A 15,000-nucleotide genomic window follows, 5' to 3' on the forward strand; every position below is an offset into this window, starting at 1 on the left:
GCAAAGCTGATATACTATTATAAATCTGGATATATGAATTCACCCTAATAGGTCTATATTATATACTGGTAACTGATAAAATCTTTAACGGTTTCATCCTTTATTATTATAATTGAATAATTTCCATTCTCTATATGTTGTTGTTGGCACTCCGTCGCTTACGACGTCGAGGGTTCCAGTTGATCCGATCAACGGAACAGCCTGCTCGTGAAATTAACGTGCAAGTGGCCGAGCACTCCACAGACACGTGTACCCTTAACGTAGTTCTCATGGATATTCAGCGTGACACAGTGTGACAAGGCTGACCCTTTGAATTACAGGCACAACAGAAACAGGAAGAAAGAGTGAGAGAAAGTTGTGGTGAAAGAGTACAGCAGGGTTCGCCATCATCCCTTGCCGGAGCCTCGTAGAGCTTTAGGTGTTTTCGCTCAATAAACACTCACAACGCCCGGTCTGGGAATCGAAACCGCAGTCCTATGACCGCGAGCCCGCAGCCCTAACCACTGGGCCATTGCGCCTCCACTTGCAAGTCGATCCTACAGCGTTAAAAGGATTTATTCATTGCAGCAGCACTACTGTAAAGTTGTCAGGTGTTTTGTCAGATTTATAGAGGCGAGTTCAATTCTGAAAAAGGACTGAGCGATCTTTCGTATTATGTACACATAATGGTAGAGGTCAAAGTAAAAGAAAAACAACTGCTAGAATGCTAAGCTGCAGTCTTAATTTCATATAAACATTCCTCATACCTTATCTTTTTCGAAAATGATGCCAAGTAAATTCTTCTACGTAAGTTGAAAATGAAGTGTTTGGAATACCATGTTTGGCATCCTATTTACTTTTGAAGCGTCATGTCTCTTTTGTGGTGTTCTTATGTAACGTTGCTTCGTTTGGATCTATGAAACGAAGATTGTGGTTCACAATGTGATGGTTTGGTATTCACTGTCCTACCACTTTGTTCACTGCCATTATACGTATATAAAACGAAAAAATCGCTGAAACTTAGATCTCATCAAAATCTTAAACGAATATTAAAATGGATGGCTTTAGTATGCCAAAATAGAAAAATACAGACCTCAAGGATATCAAAGAAGTTATCAATCATATCAAAATAGAATCCTTCAGGATATGAAAATAGAAATTGTTGATCTCAACGAAATCAAAACACAGAAGAAATATTAAAATAAATATCGGAAAAAAGGTTATCGAAATACACAACTCAAGGATATCAAGTTGAAAAGAAATAAATAAATCAAGGATATCGAAATAGAAAAAGAAATCAAGTCAAATATTTCAATGATATCAAAATAGCAGAAATGGATTTGAACGGATATCATATTTTTTAAAAATTACAACACGTGCAATTGGAGCTAACGGCAAATTCAAACTACTTTGTCACATACGTTTTCGGAAGTTGGAAAATGTGAATAACTCGTTATACATTAAGTGAATACATCGTACGCAATAACAATGTTACTACAAGCAACTCTGTAGCCTGTATTATGCCACTGATGTCTATGCTAAATTAGGAATTGAATAGCAATTCTACGTTTCTACGACACCACCGCTATCACAATTACCGCCACGTGAAGATATATTTTGCACAGGGGCATCAGATGAGGAGGCATTACAAAGACAGTTTACAATATTTGTAGTGGGTGCGGCTGCACAAAAAGATGAAGTGAGGAAAAGGAAAGTAGAAGATGCGATTTAAAAAAGTACACAGTGTATAAAAACATTTGAACACAAGAATGATGTAACTAAAGGCACCAACTAGGGCTAACCAAGGGACCCCACAAATCCAGAATCACCCATCATTTGCCTGCTGCACCTTTTCCTAGTCTCAGTTTGGCCAAACTGGACTGTCTACTTTTCCGCTTCCTGTGGGACACGCATTTCATTGGTCAAGCAATCCCTCTGCTCCCAGCGCAATCTGAAAGGCAGACTCGGCATGCCGTGACTGTTGATATAACGTACTGAAGTTGCATCATCTGAAGATTTTCCTGAACGTTGAGGAAGCGTGATCTCCATATGCAAGAAACTCTTTCCCTCAGCTCATCTTTTGATGAAGTTACAATTCTGAGTCAAGAGAAGATTACTGTTCAGCACCTGACGCTTGGAATGTTATCGGACATTCACTTACTTATTTGTTCCAATTTACAGGTGTATGTTCAGAATAGCTCCATCCATTCTAACCGTTTTTACGACTGTTCTCCGCATTTTGACAAACTGGGAGCAAACACTTTTCCCTTCGCCTTCACTTTCCTTTTTCAGTAGAACTTGAAAAAGTCGATGAGGGCTTGACCGAAGAGGAGAGTGTCTGTCCTCAGCCCCCTTCACCCTGTCTATCACAATCGTTTTCGCCGGATTCATTCTACACATGACAACAGCGGTATGACGTGAGCACACAAGTTAGCAATGCTCAGACACCAAACAAAGACTGATTGTCTGACGATATTTCAGGCGTCAAGTGCTGAATCTTAGTCTTCTCTTGACCCAGAACTGCAGCTCCATCAAACAGATGAGCTTCAGGAAAACGTGATCACTCTTCCTCGCTGTTCAGGAAAATCTTCAGGTGACGCAACTTCAGCACGCTGTGTCAACAGCCACAGAATGCCGAGTTCGCCTTCCAGACGGTGCCAGCAGTAGATGGACTGTCTGACCACTGAAACACGTCTCCGACAGGAGGTAGAAAAGTAGGCATACCAATCTCGCCAAACTGAGATTAGGGCAAGTGATAAGTTAAGACGGATGTGATACAGATATTTGTCATCTCTCTTAGTCCATTTTTAAGTGAGACTGACCAGCCTGCTTGTAGATTCGTTCCAGTTCCTGTCCAACAGGGGGTTTGGATTCCGAAGGGTTTAAGGGAACTGTCCGTCCGGTGGCCTAAGTTGTTGTTCAACGGCATAGTCTTACCTGTCTAGGTTCCCAAACACAAGCCCACCGACTCATCCAGATATACCTCTGCTCCTGTCACATCCACGCATTTCTTTAAAAGGGAGCTGATTATTTGCGCTTCCGTAACATCTGACACCATTACGATGACATCATCCACCTACAGCGACACAACACTCGTGGAATGACCCCCAACAGTTCTAATTCTAAAATGACTGTGGAATTTACATAGTTGCTGCTAGTTAATGTAAATTGTAATTACACTAACAACATGAATATTTATATTGACGAATTGGCTTTGTACCAAAGCGAATAGGACACTGATATTAAAACTCTCTTCAATTTTTCTATGATAGGTTTAGTTTTCAAAATAGGTTTATTAATGTATTTCTAGTTTATCAATACTTAGATAACATTTCGATAACATTTTATACCAAATTTGTTTATTGCTTGAACAGAAAAATATAATATTTGGTGAATTCAAACAGATGATTTTAACTTCATGAATAATTAATTGCAGCTTATTAATATCGTAAATTTTATTAGATACAAGTGTAATTACTGGATTTACATTAAACAAGTTTTAAAATGATTTGTGTACGTGATTTTTTGTTATAAGCACGGTCTGGTTTATCGCGATATATTACTCAAAAACAACTACTGATCATATCTTTATTCACAAATCAACTGTATCTTGTTTCCGTTGCAGGAATATCTTGATGGAATTGTTCTCCTGATTCATCATTTACTGCACCAATATTTTCCGAAAAAAAAAAAAAATATCTACATAAAAATGCAGGAAGGGTATTTTGAACATCCGACAGGTCTTTTCTCTATATGAATCAAACGAAGTTCCGAATTCCATCTCTATTTGAAGGGGATTTATTCCCTGGAAAGATTTCGTTTAAAAGCCTGACAACTTATGATTCTAGTGTATTGTGAGTTTATTCAAATTCAATGTAATTTAAAACCTTTCTGGTATACAGATCCACAAAATTTCCCACTTTTAACTTTTTTACACTTATATTAAGACATTTTTTAAAAATCCGAACGGAATAATCGTATTCTACTTCAACTATTGTTTTAATACAGGTTTTTCATTAAAACAAGTTTAATACGGAAAGCTAGAAATATCTTTGAATCAACTAAAGGGGAAAACTGTACACGTTTCATTCCCGGAGCGTATATTGACCTTGCTAGCCAACCACTTTTAACGTAGAAATCCGTGATGGAACGGCTGTGCCTTCCGCTATTTTGTAAATTCTGATTGTATGCTCATTGGCATACCAATAGCCTTGGGACATTTTCAGTCATTCCATAGACGAACATGGTTTTAAATGGTATCCATCAGTATTTCTATGTTATCATATATCTCTTTTAATTGGACAAAGTTGGTAGTAAGGATGCATCGCTTTATATTCCATTTATGTAATAGAACAGTTTTTAAGTTGTTTTGTAACGAATCAGTAAAGAGGTGATATACAAGCCAGAGACAAATTTGGGAAGAGTTCATTAATGTCATTGTAATAGCAAAGTGGAAACAATATAGTGTAAAACATTGACAAATGAAAATTTCGTTTTCGATATCGATTCCCTGACATATTTTGGCCAATGATTTACCTTCTTTCAGTCTTAAAGGGGGAAGCTCTACCTTTTCTTTGGATAAGGATAGGTCCCTGGCAAGATTATTACAACACTCTCGAAAAAATAACCTTGGCTCCAAATTTCCTTCAGGATTTGTAAGAAAAAGAATCCATCCCCTCAGCATCATCTCTTCATCTCTTCCTTCTTAGTATTCTATGGAAGCCTGGCCATTATTTGGGGGAAAGGGAAAAAAAGCGAAGGTTGTTTTATGACGGACTAATCTACGTCTTGGAAATAGGTTTGGATAGTCAAATCTCTTGTTTGTTCTTCGCAGAAAAACCTAAATATGTTAAAACCACGAAAATATCCGTTATTATGATAAAGTCTTCGAAGGCGGTGAGCTGGCAGAAATGTTACCAATCCGGATAAAATGCTTAATAGCATTTCTTCCGGCTTTATGTTATGACTTGAAAATATTATCGCAGTCGACTTCGCTTTTCATCTTTTCAAGGCCGATAAAATAAGTACCTGTCGAGCACTGAAGTTGATGTAATCGATTTTCCTCTTCCCCTGAAAGTTGCTGGTCCTTGTGCCAAAAAATTAGTTAAAAATAATTATGATAAAAGAATTATGATGAAGTCTTTGTTCCTTCAACATCATGAGGACGGCAGACATATTGGTTGTCTCACTTCGTACAACCAATCATGAAGTCTACTCGAACAAGCAAAGCATATTCGATGCGGTGTTTGCTGCTTGTCTTGGTCACCTGTTTGTTAACCTAAGTTACCGGAAATATTTTCATAAGATCCGTTGTAATAGACCATCAATGTGTCTAAGCTGTAAACGCAACAACAAATTTGGAGATAAAGACTTGAAAGAATATTTTTGTTGTATTGATGTTAATGGCAATGATCTGAGCAAATATTCCGGAAAATACAAAACATGTTAAATATACTTATAAGAAAATAATGAGACATCTCAGAAATTATGTAACTGAAAAAAAAAAAGGAACGAAGAGTTTTGAAATCAGCATCGAAAATTCTTTCTGGTCCATCCAGTATGACCCCCGATGCAAATTCTACGATGGTTAAATGTAACGGAATAGAGCTAACTTATGTTCAAAGACATTCCAGCCTTGACCAACATGTTTTTTTTTTCCTTTATATGTAATACTATACAGAACAATACAACCTTCCTTCTTTTAAAATGGTAGAGTGTGATTTGAAGCACATTTCGCTTCTATTTCTTGCAGGTCGATGAGCGAACAAGTAGAGGCCCTACACTTTGGCTCGTGTCTGATTATGTACATACACGTGTGCATATATTTATTTACCATATTATTTCATTTTATATATATATACATACATACATATATACATACACACACACACACACACACACACACACACACACACACACACACACACACACACATATATATATATATATATATATATATATATATCAAGTGCCCCACCACCACCACCCGCTTCGTTTCCACGGGTACTCAGCATAATTCAGTCTCCAACCAAGATGGAGTAATTATTGACACACCAGTTTGTTTAACGCTCCTTTCTTGTCGCCACCACTTTCTCGTTTTACACCAGATTTTGCAGCCACCTACTGTTTAATGGTTATTAAAGCGCAGCAGCAGCATCAGTAGTAGTAGTAGTAGTAGTAGTAGTAGTAGTAGTAGTAGTAGTAGTAGTAGTAGTAGTAAGTCAGTTTTCTGGTTGAAGATTTCTTTTTAATAGCCTCTTTTCTTTTTCTTTAATGTAATATTCGTTTAATCTGTGACACGCTGCAGCTGGTGTAGTTGTTGTTCATGTTGTTGTTGTTGTTGTTGTTGTTGTTGTTGGCGTCGTTGTTGCTGCTGTAGCTGTTATAGTTGATGTTTGTTGTTGTTGTTATTGATGCTGTTGTTTCTGCTGTTGTTATTGTTGTTGTTGTTACTGTAACTGTTGTTTTTGTTCTTGTTCCTGTGTAGCCCTAGGTCAACTGTAATCGTGCAGATTTATAATCAAAAACCGTGATCATCTCATCTTTCGGTGAGTATGTTGGATTACATTATCCAATGAGTCTTTTTCTTCATTTTAAAACTGCGTTCTGTGATTTGAGACAAGACTTGACTGTGGTTTCTGACCGGTTGAGTGACCACGTAGAGGATCTCTTCCAAGATTGTGTGCTGTTGTGTAAAAAAAAAACAAAAAAAAAATGATCAAAAGTGATGGTGTATCACAGAACAGAGCAAAAACGTAAAAAAAACAGATTAGGTTTATTCGTGGAAAGAAAGCCTACAAAAATGACCACGGTAACCTCAGGCAGAGAGGGAAAAAAACAGATGAGAGCAAAGTGCTCTCTCTCTCTCTCTTTTTGGATTTACAAGATCATGTTCAAAGTGGTTTCGTCATTCGCGAGTACCATCTTTACTACATTCACCCGTCTTTTATTGAATCTTTCATAAGACAAAACTTGCCTCTCTATTCTCATCTTCCTTTTCAAGTGATACTTGAAAAATTAATGAGCGATTGGCCAGAGAGGAAAGTGTTTGTCTCTAAACGTTTCGCTCGAGTCTACCACACACATTTTTTCACCATGGCCACCAGTACGATGAAGACTGCCTTGCCTTCCCGGTTGGGGGAAGGTGGCGGAGCAATTTTCACGATCGGTTCGGCTGACAAACGAATTCGTCCCACACGTGACAGCAGCCGTTTGGCATAAGCGCACAGGCCAGAAATTGTTGGACACTGCACGAGTGCATGCAGAACGGTTTCGTCGCTCTGACCGCATCTCGGGCAAGTCGGTCCGGTATATCTCGAACCGTGCCTGTAGAACTTATCCCGAACTGACAATGCTTCCTGATAGCACAGCTAAGCCAGAGATCTCTGGTGATTCTCCATAGGTCCCGGCCCGAAAATTGTTCTGAACAGGCGGGTCAGGTGTTCCTCGTCGACCCTTAGATTCTCCCCGAGAACGTCATCACACCTCCCCACCACTAATCCTCTATAGAACGCCTTCGTGGAATTGAAGTTGTACAAATTTAGTCTCGGACGGCAGAGCTGCTTGAGAGCAAGGCGGTACTCGCGGTGCCATTCGCCTAGCTTCGGTCTCTGTTTGATTCACAGATAGATAAATAGATAGATAGATAGATACATACATACATACATACATACATACATACATACATAGATGTATTCATGTGAATATGTATATTTGTCTATGTATGCATGCATGTATGTATATATCTGTGCGTACCTAAGTATATATGTATGTTATATATATATATATATATATATATATATATATATATATATGGAGAGAGAAAGAGAGGGAGAGGGAGATAGATAGATGTGTGTGTGTGTATATATCTAAATATATATATGCGTATGTGTGTGTGTAAATGTGTTTTGAATGTATATGTATGTATACGTGTGTTGTGTCGCAGCGTCTGTGTGTGTCCCGTGTGTGTGAGCAGTGATTCAGTTACTCCCCCTATTCAAATCACCGTTGATGTCCATCTGCTACCAAGGAATGCCAGCACTTAAAATGCACGGGCATGCGCACTGAGAATGCAACATCTGTTGAAATTTGTTTAGTTTTGACAGTTTTAACAGATGTGGTCATCTGTAAAGACTGAAAGACATTGTACACTGATTGCCAACTATCAATGGGATGACCATGGCTAGATCGTTTTCTATTCTATAGACTGCTTGATCAGAAGTCTATTTAACAACAACAACAAAATCAACATTAAGAAGAATAACATTAACAGCAACAGCAGCAATAACAACAATAACAAAGCAAGAATAACGAAAACAATAGCATTAATGATAACAACAAAAACAGCAACAACAACAACAACAACAACAACAGTACATGATGAGGGTTTCTGAGTGAGCTCGGTGGACCTACTAGAAAGAGCAGTAAGGCGGTGAGCTGGCAGAAACGTTAGCGCGCCGGGCGAAATGCTTAGCGGTATTTCGTCTGCCGTTACGTTCTGAGTTCAAATTCCGCCGAGGTTGACTTTGTCTTTCATCCTTTCGGGGTCGATAAATTAAGTACCAGTTACGCATTCGGGTCGATGTAATCGACTTAATCCCTTTGTCTGTCCTTGTTTGTCCCCTCTATGTTTAACCCCTTGTGGGCAACAAAGAAATAAGAAAGAGTAGTCAGATGTTCCTCGAATAGCATTGTACGGTGTTTACAAAGGAGAAATGCCTTCGATAATGTAGCTCTAGATGTACAATATTTGAATATATCTTTACTGAACGCAGTCAATGAGATGATGGGTTGGGAATATTTCATGGTTGTGATGGTCGCACTATTGATAAGTTTAGGTAAAAACTCATCGATGCATTTAGTTCAATTACCCCCAAAATCACTTTTACTACTAATCTATCAAAAGTTGATTTTAAGGTGCTTGATCTAAACCAAGCATGGCCAACTCGAATTACATTGCGGGCTACTTTAAATACAGAAAGTTTTTTGAGGGCCGCTTGTATACTGACAGAATTAAAAGCATTTTGCTTTCTCATGCTATTATTACAATAATGAATGAATGCCCGTTGATTCAGTATAGAATTTCATCGCTGCAAAAACAGTAGTACCTTTCTTTTTTTACTTTTTATTACAAACTTTAATTTTTGATAAATTTTTTTTAATGTTTGTTTAAATAAACCCATTTCAAGAAAGTATCAAGCGGGCCGCAACATAAAAGTCTGCAGGCCACATGTGACCCGTGAGTCTCAGGTTGGCCAGCCCTGATCTAAACCCACACTCTTATGAATCATATCATAAGCCAAACGAGAAACTCTTCTACATGCACTAACAGTCCTCTCACCTCGATCCCTACAGTGTCTAAAAATATGTTAGCCAACATTAGTAATGGGATATGCAAACTCTCTTCTTCAAAAGAAATTTTTGATAAGGTAGCTTCCTCCTATAACAACGCCCTGTATAAAAGCACTGTTACTTTTCAATGATGAGATATATTGCAACCTTTCTAGTAAAAATATGAATTATAAAAATATACTTATAAAGAGATCTAGAAATAAAATTTGGTTCCCCCCCACACACACACACTCAACTTTCTCCCTAAATGCTAAAACTAACGTAAGCAAGAAATTCCTATTTCTTTTAGAAGACACTAATGTACCAAAATCATCATCATCATCATTATTGCTGTTGTTGTTGTTGTTGTTTTACTTCTCAGAGCGCTCAATCTTGTTTGCTCTGGTAGATTTTGTAAGAGCGGACAGCAGGTTGCTGTCAGAGGTTTCACAGGGTCTCCTTCCGCACATTATAAGCTTTAATAATTGGTTGATAATTATCGTGGAAGACATTCAATACCCGAGTACCAATCTCAAAATATTAGCTGCCACTAGCAGAACAGTCGGGAGTGGGGGGGGGGCTTGCCCTGCTCTCATATCAATTCCGATTTCTCTGACATATTTCTCAAACTTGGTTGTTTGTGCTCCGAGTACCCCTACAACTACTGGAATGACAGACACTCTCCTTATTGTTCTCATTCTTGCAATTTCGTCTTTTAGTAGTCTGTACGTTATAGTAGTGGAGGCGCAATGGCCCAGTGGTTAGGGAAGCGGACTCGCGGTCATAGGATCGCGGTTTCAATTCCTAGACCGGGTGTTGTGAGTGTTTATTGATCGAAAAAACACCTAAAGCTCCACGAGGCTCCAGCAGGGGGATGGTGGCGAACCCTGCTGTACTCTCTCACCACAACTTTCTCTCACTCATACTTCATGTATCTGTTGTGCCTGTGATTCAAAGGGTCAGCCTTGTCACACTGTGTCACGCTGAATATCCCCGAGAACTACGTTAAAGGTACACGTGTCTGTGGAGTGCTCGGCCACTTGCACGTTAATTTCACGAGCCGGCTGTTCCGTTGATCGGATCAACTGGAACCCTCGACGTTAAAGTCTTTTCTAGTTGTTTGTCACTTATACGTGCATCCTCAGGTATGGTAATATTTATAATCTTAGTTTCCTTTTTACCTTATCTACCACAACAATATCTGGTTTCCGAGCAACGATTATCATCATATTCTTGAATATGTATATATGTGTGTGTGTATTGGAAAAGAATTAGTGGTTCATTCTGTTGTTAATCTGAGTTTCACTTACGCAAAATGTTCAAGTGGTCGCTGAGGCAATATATAATCCTTTTTACTATAAACGAAAGGCCTGAAATTTGGCGCGAGGGGACTAACCGATTACATCGACCCCAGCGCTCCAACTAGTACTTATTTTTTCGACCTCGAGAGGATGAAGAGTAAAGTTGACCTCGGCGGAATTTGAGATCAGAACCTAAAAGGCGGACGAAATGTCGCTAAGCATTTTGTCCAGAGTGATAAGGATTCCAGCACGCCGCTTTGAGGTAATATATAATGAAACCAGATCGCTCGACAATGGTTATGGTAATGGAGTCGGTGTCCACTGTGGTGGTGGCGGCAGCGGTGATAATTTTTGTAGTGAGGTGATGGCAATAGTAGTGATAGTGGTTTGGGTATTCGTGGTGAATAGTGGTGGTGGTGGTGGTGGTGGTGGTGGTGGTTGGTGATTGCCAAAACCGTTGTCGTGATGGTGGTGTTGTTGTTAGCGGACAATGGAGAATTGGTCAAAGATGGTGTGTGTACGTGTCTTTGCATGTATGATTGCATATGTGTCTATTTATGTTTGCGTATGTTTGTATTTGTGTGCATGTTTGAATGTGCGTTTGTGCGTGTATGCTTGTGTGTGTGTGTGTGTATGTATGTGTGTGTGTGTTTGTGTGCATGTGCGTATGTTTTTATGTGTGTGCATCTCTCTGTGAACGTTCGTGTGTGTGTGTGTGTGTGTTTATAGATACATGTGTGTGTATGTGTGGACTGTAATGTGGATTGTACAAACGTCTTTTTACGAAATGTCTTCATTTCTCTACTGGGCACTCACTTTGTTGACCACTGAGTGGTCAGATATTGTTGTTGTTGTTGTTGTTGTTGTAGTATTTGTTGTTGTTGTTGTTGTTGTTGTATTTGTTGTTGTTGTTGTTGTGGTGGTGGTCGTTGTTGTGGGTGTGGATAGAGATGGAGGGGTTTCAGCATTCTTAGCTGATCAATTCAAATGTATCCTTTTGATCAGCTTGTCACAAAGCCGCACAGAATAATAAAACTGATGATGATGATGATGATGGTGGTGGTGGTGGTGGTGGTGGAAGTAGTGATGAGGATGATAATGAAGATGAGGATGAGAAGGGCAACAAGGAAGACGAATATGATAATTTTGCTGCTGCTTATGATGATGATGATGATGGCGGCGGCGGTGGCGGTGGCGGTGGTGGTGGTGGTGGTGGTGGTGGTGATGATGATGATGATGATGATGATGATTACGACGACGGCGAGAAGAAGAAGAAGAAGAAGAAGAAGAAGAAGAAGAAGAAGAAGAAGAAGAAGAAGAAGAAGAAGAGGAAGAAGAAGAAGAAGAAGAAGAAGAAGAAAAGAAATTCATCAGCAACAACAAGAAGAATAAACAAGAATCATGAAAGAATGGCTAAAGAAGAGTAAAAGACACAAAAAGAAACAGAAAAGGAAATGAATGAAAAAGCAAAGAGAGAGAGAGAGAGAGAGAGAGAGAGAGAGATGAAAGATAAGAGACTAGAGTGGAGGGTAATGAGAGAGGGGGAGAGAGAGGGAGAGAAAGAGAAAGAGAGTGTGTGTGTGTGTGTGTGTGTGTGTGTGTGTGTGTGTGTGTGTGTGTGTGTGTGTGTAGTGGTGGAGGTTGTTGGATCTATTCCCAGTCGAAGATGGCCAAATATTCATATCTATTCAGATTCTAAGACTAATAAACTGTCTTGTGGCCAATAAAGGAAGAATTTGGTCATTCTGTAGAATCGCTGGTTGGCCGGTCAGGTGGTTGGGTCAGTGGTTGGGTCGGTGGTTGGTGGTTGGCTTTGATTTTGTTTAATTGTTGTTGCTGATGATGATGTTGATGATGGTAGTGGTCGCAGTGGTGGATGTGGAAGTGACGGCGGCGGCGGCGGCGGTGGCGGCGGCGGCGGTGGTGGCGGTGGCGGTGGTGGCGGTGGTGGTGGTGGTGGTGGTGTTAGTGGTGATGGTGGTGTTGGTGGTGGTGCTGGTGGTGATGGTGATGTTGGTGGTGGTGTTGGTGGTGGTGGTAGTGGTGATGGTGGTGGTGGTGGCGGTGGTGGTGGTGGTGGTGGTGGTAGTCGTGATGGTGTTGGTGGTGGCGGTGGTGGTGTTGGTGGTGGTGGTGGTCGTGGTGGTGGTCGTGGTGGTGGTGGTGGTGTTGTTGGTGGTGGTGGTAGTGGTGATGGTGGTGGTGGTGGTGGTGGTGGCGGTGGTGGTGGTGGTGGCGGTGGTGGCGGTGGTGGTAGTGGTGGTGGTAGAGGCGGCGGCGGTGGCGGAGGTACCATGGCTGGAGTTCGTTGTATTGGGGGTTTGTCTTTCTATATATGGTGTTCGATGTTGAACTGGTGGCGGTACCAGCGATGTTGACACTGTTGTTGGTGTTGCTGTGGTGGTGTTGCTGTGCTGGTGTTCATGATAGTAGTGATTGTAGTGGCGATAGTGGCAGTAGTAGTAGTAGTAGTAGTAGTAGTAGTAGTAGTAGTAGTAGTAGTAGTAGTCGTAGTGATGATGGTGGAGGCGATGTTATTTTTGATGGTAGTGATGGCGTTGATGGTATTAATGATAAAGTGGTCATTTGTATTGGTAGCAGCAGCAGCAGCAGCAGCAGCAGCAGTAGTAGTAGTAGTAGTAGTAGTAGTAGTAGTAGTAGTAGTAGTAGTATTAATAATGGCGGCAATGGCGAAAATAGTGATGGTGGCTGCTTTGATGATTATGGACCTGTTGTTGGTAGTGGTAACGTTGCTTTTCTTGTTATTGTTGTTGATGGGAGTAGTAGTAGTAGTAGTAGTAGTAGTAGTAGAAGAAGTAGTAGTAGTAGTAGTAGTAGTAGTAGTAGTAGTAGTAGTAGTAGTAGTAGTAGTAGCAGCAGCAGCAGTAGAAGTAGTAGTAGTGGCGTTAGTGGTTATCGTGTTAACATCAATAATAAGGTTGAGAAACCAGCACCAAGGTCCCAGAAATCATATGGATTATGGGCGGCTTCTTAGAATCGGAACTGTTTGTGGAAATTAGGAGCAAAGCCATTGAAACTAAGCGTGAAACACTCATCGAAGACACCTGAGCATCTGTAATCTCATCCGTTAGCAAAGCGTTGTCGTTCGGAAAGTCTACGCCAAGCACCATCGCCGAAACAACATTTTAAAAGAGAAAAACCCATATCTTCATGGTCTCCAACAGCTTACCGGGCGGCGTAGAACAGAAATATATCCTTTTCTACTCTAGGAACAAGGTCTAAAATTTTGGGGGAGGGAGGGAGCCAGTCGATTAGCTCGACCTCAGAATGCAACTGGTATTTTATTTATCGACTCTGAACGGATGAAAGGCAAAGTCGACCTCGGCGGAATTTGAACTCAGAACATAAAGACAGACGAAATACCGCTAAGCATTTCGCCCGGCGTGCTAACGTTTCTTATTTCTTTATTGCCCACAAGGGGCTAAACATAGAGGGGACAAACGGATTAAGTCGATTACATCGACCCCAGTGCGTAACTGGAACTTATTTAATCGACCCCGAAAGGATGAAAGGTGAAGTCGACCTCGGCGGAATTTGAACTCAGAACGTAAAGACAGACGAAATACCACTAAGCACGCCGCTTTAAGAGTGTGCTAACGTTTCTACCAGCTCGCCGCCTTAATGAACCCTAACATTACAGACAGCATACATAGAGGCGTGGCTGTGTGGTAAGAAGTTTGTTGCTCAAATACGTGAAAGGCAAAGTCGACGTCGGCGGAATTTGAACTCAGAACATAAAGACAGACGAAATACTGCTAAGCATTTCGCCCGGTGTTCTAACGTTTCTTATTTCGTTATTGCCCACAAGGGGCTAAACATAGAGGGGACAAACGGATTAAGTCAATTACATCGACCCCAGTGCGTAACTGGTACTTATTTAATCGACCCCGAAAGGATGAAGGGCAAAGTCGACCTTAGACAAAAGTTCAACCATGTCTGTCTTAATTCTCCTTATGCTTACTCTTTCCGAAGTATTATCGTACCTGGCTATGATGGCTCAAAGAGCACAGTGCATGGTTTATATGATCAACAGATCTCTTACAGCATTCCCTCGCTCTTGCTCTCTTGAAGCCTAGCAATTACAGTGCTTTCCTGAATCACATGCTTTACTCTTTTACTTGTTTCAGTCATTTGACTGCGGCCATGCTGGAGCACCGCCTTTAGTCGAGCAAATCGACCCCAGGACTTATTCTTTGTAAGCCTAGTATTTATTCTATCGGTCTCTTTTGCCAAACCGCTAAGTTACGGGGACGTAAACACACCAGCATCGGGTGTCAAGCGATGTTGAGGGGACAAACACAGACGCACAAACACACACATATACATACATATACACGACGGGCTTCTTTCAGTTTCCATCTACCAAATC

The sequence above is a fragment of the Octopus bimaculoides genome, chromosome 6 (genome assembly GCF_046866305.1).
Source record: "Octopus bimaculoides isolate indiv1 chromosome 6, ASM4686630v1, whole genome shotgun sequence".
Lineage (NCBI taxonomy): Eukaryota > Metazoa > Mollusca > Cephalopoda > Octopoda > Octopodidae > Octopus > Octopus bimaculoides.